Consider the following 16187-nt stretch of genomic DNA (forward strand, 5'->3'; position numbering starts at 1 on the left):
CACTTGTAGACCTGCACCAGGCTGGGAAGACTGAATGTGCAATAGGTCAGCAGCTTGGTGTGAAGAAATCAACTGTGGGAGCAATTATTAGAAAATGGAAGACACACAAGACCACTGATAATCTCCCTCGATCTGGGGCTCCACGCAAGATCTCACCCCGTGGGGTCAAAATGAGAAACAAGAACGGTGAGCAAAAATCCCAGAACCACACGGGGGGACCTAGTCAATGACCTGCAGAGAGCTGGGACCAAAGTAACAAAGGCTACCATCAGTAACACACTACGCCGCCAGGGACTCAAATCCTGCAGAGCCAGACGTGTCCCCCTGCTTAAGCCAGTACATGTCCAGGCCCGTCTGAAGTTTGCTAGAGAGCATTTAGATGATCCAGAAGAGGATTGGGAGAATGTCATATTGTCAGATGAAACCAGAATATAACTTTTTGGTAAAAACTCAACTAGACGTGTTTGGAGGAGAAAGAATGCTGAGTTGCATCCAAAGAACACCTACTGTGAAACATGGGGGGGGGGGACATCATGCTTTGGGGCTGTTTTTCTGCAAAGGGACCAGGACGACTGATCCGTGTAAAGGAAAGAATGAATGGGGCCATGTATCGTGAGATTTTGAGTGACAACCTCCTTCCATCAGCAAGGGCATTGAAGATGAAACGTGGCTGGGTCTTTCAGCATGATCCCAAACACACCGCCCGGGCAACGAAGGAGTGGCTTCGTAAGAAGCATCTCAAGGTCCTGGAGTGGCCTAGCCAGTCTCCAGATCTCAACCCCCTAGAAAATCTTTGGAGGGAGTTGAAAGTCTGTGTTGCCCAGCGACAGCCCCAAAACATCACTGCTCTAGAGGAGATCTGCATGGAGGAATGGACCAAGATACCAGCAACAGTGTGTGAAAACCTTGTGAAGACTTACAGAAAACGTTTGACCTCTGTCATTGCCAACAAAGGGAATATAACAAAGTATTGAGATGAAAATTTTTGTTATTGACTAAATACTTATTTTCCACCATCATTTGCAAATAAATTCTTTAAAAATCAGACAATGTGATTTTCTGGATTTTATTTTCTCATTTTGTCTCTCATAGTTGAGGTATACCTAGGATGAAAATGACAGGCCTCTCTGATCTTTTTAAGTGGGAGAACTTGCACAATTGGTGGCTGACTAAATACTTTTTTGCCCCACTGTAACTGGTACGCACGTTATGTGCGTAATCTGAAATGCGTACCGTCACTTGTGTCACAAAGCGCATTTGCGTACGGACGTACTTGTGAAGCTTTTCCAGAAGGCGGTTAGATCACCGGACGACAGAGTCGGTCCGTGTGCACAGACAGGGCTGCTGTTAACGTCGGTCTGTACAACGGAACTGTGCCAAAACTACGCCAACCGGTTGCGGAGGGAGACTCCCCTCCTTCACTGGAGAACTGCGCTAAAACAGCTGATCACAACGTTCACACTCTGTGGTCACGAAGTACTCCACTAGCCCCCCCCCCCCCCCCGTCGACTTTCCTGAAGTACTCCCCCGTTGATAGAAATCAACACGTAATGAAATAAGACCCCACGGTTTGATGATTGATAGGTGTGTGGGCTGTCTTTCATTTTGACACACAGACAACATTTTATAATAAACATACATACTGTATGTGAAATGGATATATCCGCCTTCTTTCATTTATCTTTCCATTCCCACAACAATATACATAAAGAAATGGCATATTTTGGACATAGTTCGAATGGTGATTAATCTGATTAATTAATTTTGAAGCTGTGATTAATCTGATAAAAAATTGTAATCGTTTGACAGCCCTAGTTTTCACAGATAATAAACAGAAGGCTGATATAAAGATGATCCTCAATAACAGAATGACGGTCACTGTTATTCAGGGAAAGATCATTGATTAGGACGCAGTAATGATGAGCTGCACATTTCAGACCTGAACATCTGACTGGATTATAAACTGATTTTTATCCTCATCATGTTTTCTTTATTCAGTCTGAGGAGCTGCAGTTTGTCAGAGATCAGCTGTTCTGCTCTGGCCTCAGCTCTGAAGTCCAACATCCATCTGAGAATTCTGGACCTGAGTGGGAACGCTCTGCAGGATTCAGGAGTGGAGCTGCTGAGAGATCTTCTGGAGAGTCCAGACTGCAGACTGGAGACCCTCAGGTCAGTAAGGGGTCTCTGCTGGTTCAGCAGTATTGTATCAAACACAGGGAGGTGTTTCTCTCTCTGGGGAATCTCAACAGATCAGTGATGTTACCCACTGACTGCAGGCTCTCTCATTCTTCCATCAACTATAGAAGGCCAGCTGGAAATGCAAACATTTATATATATTATTATTTATTTGTAGCCACTGTCATTTTGTTTTGTATATATTGATTGTTGTATTGTTTTTATGTAGGTCTTAATGTAAGCATGTGTCTTTGATTCTGTGTATATATATATAAATATTTGTACACATATTTTTATATACATTTGTTTTTATATTCTGGATTGTGGGAAACGGTATTTCGATCTCTCTGTCTGTGCACACAAACTGGAAGATTGACACTAAAGCTGACTTTGACTTGACATTTAGTAATCAGCTCTCTCACAGACAAATGGGGTTTGACTGAAGAGTGGAAAAGGTAGTCTGTTTTGATGGGATGTTTTTAGTTTCTAGACTAATGACTGGTTCCTTCCTGTAATGCAGCTGAGAGCAGTCAGTCGTAGTGTTTGCAGAGAAGATATGATGGGATGGAAAGCATGAGATCAGTCAGGACTCTGAAGCTGACTCAAAGAACAAACACTTATTTTAAACTGGATCTAAAACTGTTGGGTTGTGTTCATCCCTACAGGATCAGAGGAGAGAAGATCAGAGCCAAGATCCAGAAGACCTGTGAGTACTGAATATCCTCCATTCATCCAGATATGAAACTCTTTCATGGAGCATGACCTCAGAGGAGGAGAGTTCCTCTCCTGATCTGTAAAGCTCTCCCAACATATGCAGGTTAGCATCCGGCAGCTTCTATGTGCTGGGGACCCGTACTCTACATTTCTATCATCAAACTTTGGGGTCCTCCACATCTCTGGGTTCCCAGCAGGACTCTCTGAGCTGCAGACACATTCTTTCTGTGACTTTGATCCAGATATTTGGAGCATAATAACTGAAGCTGTTTCTCCATGTTCAGGAACTCTGAGTCCTGCGGCAGGAAGCGGTCCTTCTCTCCAAGAACTCCTGGAGCCAGGCCTGCAAGCTGCTCCAGAACCAGAGTCCAACCGGTCGACCTCGTGAAGTTAAACTAAACTACACAATTATTAAAGATCATGTTTAAAGTTAAACATGGATGTTTTCAGACTGCAGGGTTTCCCACACATAGACTCTACTTCAGCGGTTTTCAAAGTATGAGGCGCGCCTCCCCTGGGGGGCGCCAGAGAGCTTCAGGGGAGGCGCAGCGTGAGACACAAAATAACGAGAAAAAGACGATTAAAGTTACACTTGCCCACTTGTGGCTGTCTGTGGAGACCGAGTTCCCCCACCTCGCCCAAAAAGGCTGTAAAAGTGCTCATTCCCTTCCCCTCCACCTACCTGTGTGAGTGCAGGTTTCCGCATTGACTTTGATCAAAAGCAAGTACCGGTAAAGGCTGCAGCCAGAGTATGATCTGCGTTTATTCCTCTGTGCATCAAAGACGCAGACTCATTGTTCCCACTAAAGTAGGGCTGAGTGTAATAAGGAGGCAAAGTTGACGTTCAGTGTGTTACCGGGAGCATATAAGGATTTATCCACCATGTTGAAAATGTTAAAAAAAAAATGTCTTGAGAACACGGCGTACGGAAATATACGGGTCGTGCTGCAGCTAGATGTGCCTGTCCTCTTTAAGAAGGTGTCGGCGACTGACATGCAAGGAAGAACGGCTGTCCACAGGCTGTTCCAACTTTAACAACTGTATTAACTTCCAGGGTAGTGAATTGAACATGCTATTGTAATTGGGTGTGTGGTATATTTTCATGCACGGACACGCATGTTCCACAACACACAAACTGAACAACACTCAATTTTCCGATCGCTACCAGCGTACTTGCGATCTTGTTATAATAACAAGTGCAGTTACTGATGCAATATGGTTGAGACCATTCGGGCTTATTCTAGAGGGGTGCAAGGAATAGTCCAAGTAGTGGGGGAGTTTTATACAATATGTTTAAAACATAAAAATAAAAAGGTTTAAAAAGTTATTCTTTAATGTTTTAAGGAGGTGACGCTCCTCAGCCAATCAAATCGGTGCAGTCAGCACGATAGATTCAAACACACACAGAGACGAGACAAGAGGAGAGAAACAGTCGGAGTAATTTCAAATGGCGGAAGGTAGACAGCGAAAACAGAGCATTTAATTAAATTTTCTCTTACTGGACCTCTTTGAAATGCAATTGAATACCCCTGCATTATAGCAACAACAACAATAATAATAATAATAATAATAATAATAACAGCAATAATAATTGAGAGGGGGGGCGCGGCTGTTCTTATGTTCTCTGAGGGGAGGCTCACCTACCCACACTTTGAAAACCCCTGCTCTACTTGTATACAGGTATATTAACGGCCGCCAAAGTATATTTCGTATATATATATATTTTTTGTATCCGTCCGCAAGCACGACGCCATCTGCGATCGATGAACTAGTGGACAATGATCCCTCGCTCTACACCTCCTGTACCTATGTTCCTTCTGTATCAGAGTAGCTCATGATAACAGAGGCTCTACGTAGCTGTGTACTAGGGCTGTCCCGAATACCATTTTTCGGGCTCCGGATATTCGGTAGTAATCAGCAGCGAATATTCGAATATTCGGTGCGGAGAGATTATAACATTTTTTTTTTATAACATTTTTTTTCTCCAAAAGGTTTCATAACACGCTCCGATCCGAGACACCTGACAACACGCTGTTAAGCAGAAACGCAGAAAGAGCATACTATTACGATTTATATTTATTTATTGTCTCAGTACTCGCATACATTAAAACTAAATGTGTCCTCTGTGAGCGAGCGAGACAGAGAGAGAGAGCGAGAGAGCTAGAGAGAGCACACATTTATCTATTTAATATAGCCTAGGTGTATCATTCCAATGTGTGCTATATGACAGTAAAAGGACTAATAATAAAAAACATCACTCAAAACCCACCTGTTCAACACTGCATTCAACCACTGACCACCCCCCTCCCCCCGTATTTTCTGTTTTGTTTATCTCTTTTTGTATTTCTTTGTCTTTTTTTTGTTGTGTTTTCTTAATTCTCTGTCAAAGCGTCTTTGGGTTTCATGAAAAGCGCTATAAAAGTCCCATGTATTATTGTTATTATTATTATTATTAAAAGTTTAAAAGGGGAGTGATAACTAAAATATGCATCAATAAAAAGAAAGAATGCTAACTAGGTAACATAACATAAGAATAAACAAGTTTAAATAATTTGTTATTGGTTTTGATCATATTCTAAAGATGTTTGGATTATTGAAAAGTACACAGCTCCCTTTCAGTGTGTTGAGAGCTGTATCCATAAATAAATTTTTTGCTCAAAGTGCACCAGATTGAGGCATTTCATTTCAACATTAAAAAAAAAATCTTCCCTGGGGTGCATGCCCCCGGACCCCCCTATAGGAGGTGAGGTCCACCCCCAAATAAAGCAGGTTAAAATAATTAAATGCATACATTTTCTTTTAGTAAACATTGAAAACGGGTCCCACAGAGCCAAACAGCACACAAAGGTTAAAGGTAGCATATAATAATGTTCAAATGTGATAAATATATACTCTGCAAAAAAACTAAAAAAGAGGAGTAAAAGTAGCACGACTTGTTTTATTTTTTGAAAGTAGCTCTCACCCTAAAAAAGGTTGGAGACCCCTGTTATAGAACGATACATTTGACAATTTTAAGCTTGGCCTACCATTTTATTGGAGCAATGAGGAACAGGTGGGGCTTGAAAAGGCCCACATGTTCAAAGTGGGGAATGACAGAAAAAGTTTGAGAACCACTGGGTTAACCGTTTAAACCTCGGGCCTGTTTTTCAGGTCTCAGGCTCGAAAATGACATTCCCAGAACAAATGACCATATCTTTCCTTCTAAAAGGGTTAAATTAATAATATTTTTTCTCACACCTGTGAGTTGGATGTAGAAGTGTCAGAATCAATATAGATGTTTTTATTTTAAAGTAAATTCAGATTGAACACAGTAAAAAAATGTAAATTATTGTGTCCGTCCAAAAGAAAAAAATTACTTGTAGTGAAAACCACCCTTGAATGATGGGTTAGTAGACTAAAAGCTTTAGGAATCCAAACTACAACATATAATAAGTACCCTGTATCAAGATTGATGCAAAACAAGTGATATTTGATATTTTTAGAGAGATTTAGCAACAAAAAAAAACACTTCTGGGGTCATTTGGGTGGATTTGACCAATCTCTAGCCCCCCTTGGTCGATTTTGCTGATTGACATCTCTTTCTAACCGTCAGAGCCAATGGAATAGAGGGGAACTCCCACATACTCCTTATTTGGTAAGGTGTGTGTGTGAGACTGCCGCATAGCCAAGACCGGAAGCTTCAATAACTCTGGTGGCTACCATTAACAGCTAACTTTTACCCTCCGATGTTTACATAAAAATGGAATTATGGATTATAAATAAAACAATTATTACCCAGAAACATTATCAACCTATGGATTAACCGAATCAGCCGCGTTTGTTCTCGTTTTAATGCCATTGAACACGTCTTTTGATCAGATTGACAGCTACGGTGAGAGGATCTCCCGTAAAAGCTACGTAAAGGTACGTGTTGTGATGTCTGTCTTTGCTTCCCCTGTCGCGAGTTCGGATCACTTAGTGATGATACCATATACCTAAATAATCTGTGGAACCTCAGCTTTAATCGGATATCTTGTATGTGCAGCTACGATAAGTAATAAGGGTATCTTTTATCTTGAGTTCTGTGCCAAAGTGCGTTAGCTTTTTTCGCTCAGGGGTCATTTAGATGCTTCTTGTGAGACTTTTGGTAAAAAAAAGTTTGTATCGTCAGTTAGCTGAGATTATTCCCGTTAATCTGGTATAACACATTAATAGGTTCTTAAATATTAAGATCCCTTGAGAAAAAAAAAAGGACCCGCCGAGGGGGTCCTTGGGGTTTAAAAGGTAAAGGAATACAGTTTTAATGCAACCCTCGAGTTAGGAGTTTGAGAGGTCATTGATATGTAGCTGTTTTATCCTTCAATAACCATATCAAGATTACAAGCAGCTCAAAATAAGGTGCATTGCTGTGCTCCTACAGAACAGAGTGACAGAAATGCTGGAGAATCTGAACAGGTTAACTGTCGGACAGAGGTCCACTTAGTCTTTGTTACATTTTCCCAGAAATATTACACTTACCACATATATTATAGATTTATAGCGCAGTATGCTCAACATAACTCATAATGCAGTAGAAGGAAGGTTCGTATTCAGGAAAATTCACATGTACAATCAAAAGGTTACTAAAAAATCTTCTTAGTGTGATAAAGTATAATTGGACGGTGCCTGTGGCTATGTGTAATTATTTTAAATGATTTGTATGTTTTCTGTTTGGCTTTATGATGGTGAAAATAGGATGATAATTGCTGTTTTCACTTCATATTGAATTGTCAATTGCATGAGCTGTTTTGTTTTATGTATGTTTGTGTGTGTGAGGACGAAGAAGAAGAATAGCCAATGCTCATGCGAGTGCTAACAGGGATGCTAATAAAGAATAAAGAATATCAGATTGCATGACAGTCCTGAAGTGTTTGACGGACGGACATCAACTTTAAGCCATGCTGAAAACTCTGCAGCAAAAGAGAACTTATTTATCTAATAAAACATTCATCATCCATAACATGCATCTGTTACAATTTATTTATTATTTTTCGGAAGTGACGTCAATGCGGGAACGCTTCACTGTGCGGCGAGAGAGCCAAACACGGACAAAGTGTGTTGTCATGCGTAGAAATGGTGAGTTACTGAGTTTAGGCACGTTAATAACGTTTTAATGAAGTTGACTACAGTATATTCATATTTCTCAGTGCTCTCATGTCAATTTGGTGAACATAAACATAAATGATCGTGGTGAAGATGATGATTAAATTAGGATTAAAAATCGGTAGTGAGAGCTGCTGAATTTCCTCCCGTCGGATGTGATATAAAAACAAATCGATTATTTTTGTAGTTGTAAACTCAAGTGGATGAAACTACATTTATTAGTGCTTTCATGTCAATTCGGCGAACATATGATACATTAAATGATCGTGAGGATGATGATTTAAAAATCTTTTGTTTGAGCCGGTCTGCATTTCATGATGAGAAAACAAACCGATGCTTTTTGTAGTTGTAGTACACCAACATGGATTAAATGTCTGGTTTTTTTACCACAATGTGGGGAAATTAATGGATAAAATGCACGGATTATTATTATTATTATTATTATTATTCCCACTCCAATCGGGACACTAGGTCCACCGTTTCCCCGCAGCGAGGCTCCCCCCGTTGACAGTTTCCGTGGGCTGGGCTGGGTGCAGTGGCGGACTGGCCATCGGGACGAATCCCCATGGGCCGGTACCGAAGAGGGCCGGTCGGATAAGTCACTAGCACATCCCCCACTCCCCCCGTTGACAATTTACTAGTGGTACCGAAGTGGGCCGGTCAAGAGTCCCGGGATGATTTGTAGTCCCAGTCCACCACTGGCTACATGACCGTATGATCGCCCATATTGACGCACCTAATTCCTAAACTCCTAACAGATACAACATAAACCGATCCTTCAGACTCATATGAGCTCTCAGACACGTTCAAAATTAAACTGTGATGCTGTCTGAGCTTGCTGCTGTGTGCGCCATCGTGCGTTTACATGCAGATGCTGGGATCCTGAACGGTGCAGCTGGAGCGCTGTGCCCGCAATGACGTCACACATAATTTGGCGGGACTTGAAGAATCCCAGAGAAGATCCAGAAAATGGTCAACATTGAAGGGCAGATTAATGGTTATCAAAGTACAAATATCCTAAATCAGTTCAGTAACGGTTTTCAAGGGGACAATATTTACTCAAATTAATGGGTTTGGATGATGGGGGAAACTCGTGTCACAGGCTCTTTAAATTACTTTAGGATGTGTTTAGTGTTGTGTTAAAGCAGATTTAATGATATCCTATGGTCGTTGATGTTGTTGTGTCTCCGATGGATGCTGATGTGTGGATGTTGTGTGTCTTTTGATAACTTTGTTGAGCTTATTTTTAGCTGCATGTATGTGCACTGCATCAGCTGATACGGCTGGTTGTGAAACAAAGGGAGGAGCTGCAGACATGGAGGGAAGTTGAGAAGGAAGTGAAAATGGGAAGTCAGACGCCATTTTACAGCTCGACGGAGCAGGAGGGCAACAGGGTGAGTGTTATCGCCAGGATCTGCTTTCTAACACATTCATTATTTACTTTGTCAAACCGGATGTCAGAAAATAACGTATTGGTTAAAAATCTGCGTCCTAGAGTCCAATGAGACTTCTGCAAGTGTTGTAAACTTCTATTATTTCCTGTTTTCTGATTCATCAGAGTTACAGAACATGTGACGCAGTCAAAATGGAGAGCGGCTTGAAGTCTGACTGATTTCATGCATTATAACTGTGTGTGTGTGTGTGTGTGTGTGTGTGTGTGTGTGTGTGTGTGTGTGTGTGTGTGTGTGTGTGTGTGTGTGTGTGTGTGTGTGTGTGTGTGTGTGAAGATGAGTGATTTAAAAGATGAGGAAGAGGAAAGATCTTCAGTCTCCAGCTGTCTGTCTCTGAAGAGTGACCGGTCTATGACTCCACCTCTAACCTTCAGTGATGACCCTGGACCCTCAGACACAAAGTAAGAGTCTGTTTCTACTGTAACCTGACCTGAAGAGGATTCTGTTTTTATCTCATCTGTTAATCTAAACTGTTTAATGAAACCCAGTAGAGTACATTAACAAAGTTCAACTCTTGCTCCTCCTTGTCATCATCAGCAATAGTACATACATATATATATTAGGGCCGGGACTTTAACGCGTTAATTAAGATTAATTAATTACACAAAAATTAACGCGTTAAAAAAATTAACGCATTTTAATCGCACTTATTTTTGCACCGCGGAACGTTTCTCACTGGATGAGTTTCAGGGGTACCGATTATACTGGAGCACGAACTAACGTTCATGACTTCAAACAACAACAAACCACAGTGAACAATAGTCAAACGTGAACGAAGAAGCTGATGAGACCGCTTTGGTTGGCCCCGTGGATGGGACATTTTGTTTTAAAAAACGGACGGATGGAAGCGTCAATAAGAGCACGGTTGATTGCAAATTATGCAAAAAGGAATTTGCATATCACCGCAGCACATCAAGCCTCGAGTATCACCTCAATGCAAAACATATAGCAGCTAGCGTGGATGCTAGCGTGGACGTTAGCCCGACTCGGAGTACAAGGACCCACACCCAATTTGCGTTGATCAAACAGTGGCCTATGCAACAGAGAGATTTTATTTTTCATCAGGATATTGGAAGAATAGGAGGGATTGAGCTCAATCACTGGCACTTTTTTTATTTTATTTTAAATGGTACACTTTATGTTGAACTATTTATTACGTTGTTGGTGCAACTGACATTTTATGTTGAACTGTTTATTGTTTTGGCCAAGGTTATTGAGAGAGTTGGACTGAAATTGATTAGATTTTTTAAATCAACTGTTGGTAAATCAACAAAGTCTGTTATGGCCTCTGAAGCAACAGAGAGATGTTTTCTAATAGTCAGGGTTTCCAATGTTCTGAATGTACTTGAAAGTATTGTGTTTTACTTAAAAAACAAAGTGTTATAGTTTACAGAAGGTCTACCTACCTATAGGCTACCTGAATCTCTGAAATGTACTATATTCCTAAATATGCTATTGCTACACTTTATGGCAAAAATTGCACTTTTCTGTTGGTCTTGGTTAAGGACCACCTTGAAACAAATAAACAATGTTTTGTTGCTTAAGCTTATGTATTCAGTCATTATTCAATGGTATACTCAAATCCATGTGAAAAAAATTGCTTCTCACTGTTCTCAGGTCAGATATTTATATGCGATTAAAAATGCGATTAATTGCGATTAATTAATTACAAAGCCTGTAATTAATTAGATTAATTTTTTTAATCAAGTCCCGGCCCTAATATATAAAAATATACACATATATATACACATACATATATATATATATATATACACACATACATATATATATATATATACACACATATATATACATACATATACATATATATAGATATACACATATATATACATATACACATATATACACACATACATATATATATATTTATATACATATACATATATACACATACATATACATATACATACATACATACATATATATATATTTATATACATATACATATATACACATACATATACATATACATATACATACATACATACATATATATATATATGTATGTATGTCAGGTGATCAGTCATCGATCAAAATCTGCTCTTTAAATAAACTAGTGATTTTTAAAACATGTGTTGTTTCCACAGACAGAGAGCAGCGTCTCCAGTCCCCAGCTGTCTGTCTCTGAAGAGTGACTGGTCTATGGGTCATCCTATAACCTTCAGTAATTACCCTGGACCCTCAGACACAAAGTAAGAGTCTGTTTCTACTGTAACCTGACCTGAAGAGGATTCTGTTTTTAGTATATTAACAGAATTGAGATCTTGCTCCTTGTCATCATCAGCAATAATCAAGTCTCCTCTGATTTGGTGCAGTTTCCCCACTTGAAAGGGACTTGAGGCATCTACTGACTTTGAACAGGGTTCCTCTCCAATGCAGGTTTCCCGCGGGGTCTTCAAAAGTCTTAAAAAGTCTTACATTTGATAATATAAATGTAAAGCCTTAAAAAGGTCTTAAATATGACCCAAAAAATAAGAAAGGTCTTAAATATGATTTAGAAGGTCTTAAAAATGATCGGATTTGAAAGGTACTTCTGTGTTGTGATAGCGTCTAAATGTGTTTTGGGGAAAACGTCCGGGCTGCAAAGTAACCAGTACGGTAATAGCCTTTCAGTTCCCCCCAACACTTTGTGTTGAATTAAAGGTCCCATGTCATGGCCATTTCCACTGACCATAATTCTATTGTGGAGGTCTACTAGAATAGATTTATATTGTGCAATTTTCCAAACTCACTTTGGTTTCTCATTCAGCATCTCTGTAAACTACGTGTATTCACTGAATTTCACTCTCTGCCTTTAACGGCTCGTTGTAGCTCCAGTAGCTCCAGCCCCCACCCTCCCTGTGAGCACAGTGTGCTCTGATTGGTCGGGACGTTGTGAATCGCGCTGAGCTCCGTGGAGGTGTGGTTTCCTTGTTTAGCGATACACAGCGAAATACAGCCAAACTCACCCTGAGCACACACAAAGTCACAGCCGAAGTAAAAACAATAAGTGTGGCTTGATATTGAGTAAGAAAAAGGTTGTTAAACGCTGTGAGAATGGGTCTGCAGAGAGAATTTCGCCGCGATCCCAACTGTCTGTTATCAGCCTGCAGCCAGGGAGGGGGGATCAGCAGAGCTGCCTGCACTGAGTGTGTGTGAGGAAGTCCGTGGATTGGTCAATTTGGACCAATCAGCGGGGGCTTAACGTAACGGCTCCGCGGACGTAACGTAACGGCTCTACGGATTGGTCCATTTAGTTCCGGGTACGGTTGACATCATGCGTACCCGGAAGAATCAAATGGACAATGACGTATCTCCAAGGAGGCGTTTTGGGGAGGTATTTTCTGTGTTAGATTTTTACTCGCTACAGGGTGTACTTTGAGGGTTTTGACTCTGCAGACCGTTTACATGCAGAAAAACCTTCATAACTCACAAGGAGACGGGTAATAACCGGAAAAGCCTGACATGGGACCTTTAAATCAACATGGAACCAGCAATCACTGTTTCCCCCGGCCCCTTATTGGAGAACACCCAGCTAGTAACCTAGCAACCAAGCTTCAGCTAGTGGCAGTCAGAAACTCATGTATCTTCAAATCTACTTACAAATAAATATGGAGAAGTGTCAGTTCAACCGTATTTGGTTGGAAAACATCTAATTTAGTGCTTGGTTGAAACCAGTGGAGGGGAACGTGTGGAGCTCAGATGAGAGGGCTCTCATTACAGTTTTAATCCTGTCAAACTGCATGTTTTCTGCCATATTTTATGAGAGATAAAATGATTTTCTGCCACAGGAGTTTGACAGAGAACAACTGAAAAAGTACACAGTAAAATAACTTCATAGCCTACTTGTGGTAGAAGTCCAACTAGTACTGAGTCCAACAGTAAAGTACTTCATTGGACTTCACAGGACAAATTGAGGCTTAAAAATATGAGAAGACAGATCGATACCTCCATAATCTTCAGTGTGGTTAGCTATGAATCTTCCAAAACTTCCAAACACCTTGTCCTCGATATAGTTTCTACAGCATAAACTGTGCAACAGTACAGTAGGCCCACACAAACTGCAGAACACCGGGGCTTTGGGAACACTCAAAATTACTTAAAATTATTTAATTCCCATTTAACATGTTAAGGGGCTTTTTTCCCCCGTTTTTTTTTCAGGAAACTGTGTCTCAGGGCTTCTTAAAATGTAATAAACCATTCAGTTTTCCTGCTCATTTAACGGGAAGAAACTCAGCTAACTGATGATATGAACCATGTTTACCGAAACAAAACACAAGTCTCACAAGAAGCGTCTAAATGAGCCCTGAGCGTAAAAAATGCTAACGCACTCTAGGTATAAATCAATCGATATACTTATCGGATATGCGCAAACACGCTTATGCTAACAAGCTGAGATTCTAGAAATATAAGTATCATCACTGAGCGATCAGAACTCGCGACAGGAGAAGCAAATACAGACATCACACAACGTAGCTTTAGGTAGCAAAACACGGAGATATGCTCACCTTTTGCTGTTATTCTGATCAAAAACGAGAAAAACGCGGCTGAAGGTTAATCCATAGGTTAATCCAGGGGTAGCCAACGAGGTGCCAGCGGGCACTAAGTCGCCCGCAGGGGGGAAATTGGTCGCCCGCGTGCATGTCCTAAAAATAGCACAAGTCACCATGGAGCTCCGTCTAAAAAGATTATTGAATACATTTTTATTTTTAAAATGACAATATTGAATATAACATTTTAAAAGCACACATTTTGTATGTACATATGTAAGTGAAATGGAGATTTGGTGCGTGAAATTGAACTCTGACCCCAGATAGGTTCAGAGTTGAACTCTACGCACCAAATCTCCGTTCCACCTTTAGCTGAGACAAGCTAGCATGAGCAGCTACAATCATGGGCCTCATCACCACACACACACACACACACACACACACACACACACACACACACACACACACACACACACACACACACACACACACACACACACACACACACACACACACACACACACACACACACACACACACACACACACAGCAGTGGTGAGGATCTCAGCCTGCCCCTGACGTTCAACCAGAAAACATCAGCAGTTATCAATCAATCAATCAATGTTTATTTATATAGCCCAATATCACAAATGTTACATTTGTCTCAGTGGACTTCACAGTTTGTACAGAATATCAGTATGACAATACGACACCCTCTGTCCTTAGACCCTCTGTCCTTAGACCCTCACATCGTACAAGGAAAAACTTCCGGAGAAAACCCACAGTTTAAAGGGGAACATGGGAGAAACCTCAGGGAGAGCAACAGAGGAGGGATCCCTCTCCCAGGACTGACAGACGTGCAATAGATGCCGTGTGTAAATTGAAAAGATAATACATTTGCAACATAGGTAGTCCAAATGTTTGGAAATGCATGTGTGTATAATAGGAAGATGAATCCACGAGAATATTCATCCAGGACTTATGATCCAGGACCACAGCCACGACTCAAGATCCAGGACTCGCGATCCATGACACAGGACCGCAGGATCATCCATGACTCCGGATCCCGGCGTATATAGACACCGAAAAGAAAGACATTTGGGGAAACTGGGTTAATCGGAACATGAGAGTACACAGGTATAGACAGAGAGAAGGAAGAAGTAAGATGTCCCCCGACAAACTAAGCCTATATCAGCAAAACTAGGGGCTGAATCTAATCAGCCCTAACTATAAGCTTTATCAAAAAGGAAGGTCTTAAGCGCACTCTTAAAAACGGATAGGGTGTCTGCCGTCCGAACACAAACTGGAAACTGATTCCACAAAAGTGGAGCTTGATAAGAAAAAGTTAGCTGTTAGCAGTTAGCAAACAGAGATCACAGCTCCTCATATCTTTTCAGAAACTGGACAAAAGTTAAACAAGTACAAACCACAGACTGTCTGTGTCATGGCGAATACAGTCGCTGGTTTATTTATGTCTGTAGGCCGTTGTTATGAGTGTGGAGTGAGCATATACAACGTTAGCTTAGCCTGGTCGACCCAATCTCCATTCAGAAAACAAGCATTTTAAAAGGTGTTTCGCCTGCCGTCTTGTCGGCAGACTTGTCAAAGCATTAATTCATGGTTTTTACTCACCGGTATCAGTATGTTGTTACTTCGGCATCATTTAGAAACGTGTATTACAATTTAATCCCGGTAAAATATGTTCATTTTGTTGTAGTTGTAGCTCCCGAGCCAGCGCGTCTTGTTTGAACGATGCGAGTAAACACAGCTGGCAGCAGCGGTGAAACTCGAGCGATTAGAGCGAAGTCTTGTACGGTGTGAACTTAGCATTACAACGACCCCTGATAGATCTCGCGAGAATGTGTATAAATATAGATACATTTTCATAACAAAACAATGGGGTTGCTATAGCAATGGTAAATCATTGTTAATAATTATTGTGAGGAATAATTAACATTAACATGTGATCAGACATTCCTTCACATACAGTAAATTAATATGTATTCTGATTATTATTAATAATAATATTATCATTAAAGGTGAACCGTGCAATTATGTTATTCAGGAAGTTTGTATCAAACAAGTAGCCCTTCGTATTACTCAGTACCCTTGAAGTAGCCCTCGGTGACAAAAAGGTTGGTGACCAAATGTCACTTTCTTTGAAAAAAGTATTGATAATCCATAATTCCATTTTTATGTCAAAAACTGAGTTTTCATTAGCTGCTAATGATAGCTT

The 16187-nt window shown here is 40.6% G+C and overlaps 1 long non-coding RNA gene across 1 annotated transcript; it reads left to right on the forward strand.

Annotated features, from left to right (window-relative positions):
* Positions 1 to 2045: 2045 nt before the first annotated feature.
* Positions 2046 to 4689, forward strand: LOC307027011. The gene is made up of 3 exons (XR_013804505.1): positions 2046 to 2169; positions 2841 to 2881; positions 3174 to 4689. It is a non-coding gene; the product is annotated as an uncharacterized lncRNA (long non-coding RNA).
* Positions 4690 to 16187: the final 11498 nt, after the last annotated feature.

This window comes from Notothenia rossii (assembly GCF_949606895.1).
Source record: "Notothenia rossii genome assembly, contig: scaffold_124, whole genome shotgun sequence".
Taxonomy (NCBI): domain Eukaryota; kingdom Metazoa; phylum Chordata; class Actinopteri; order Perciformes; family Nototheniidae; genus Notothenia; species Notothenia rossii.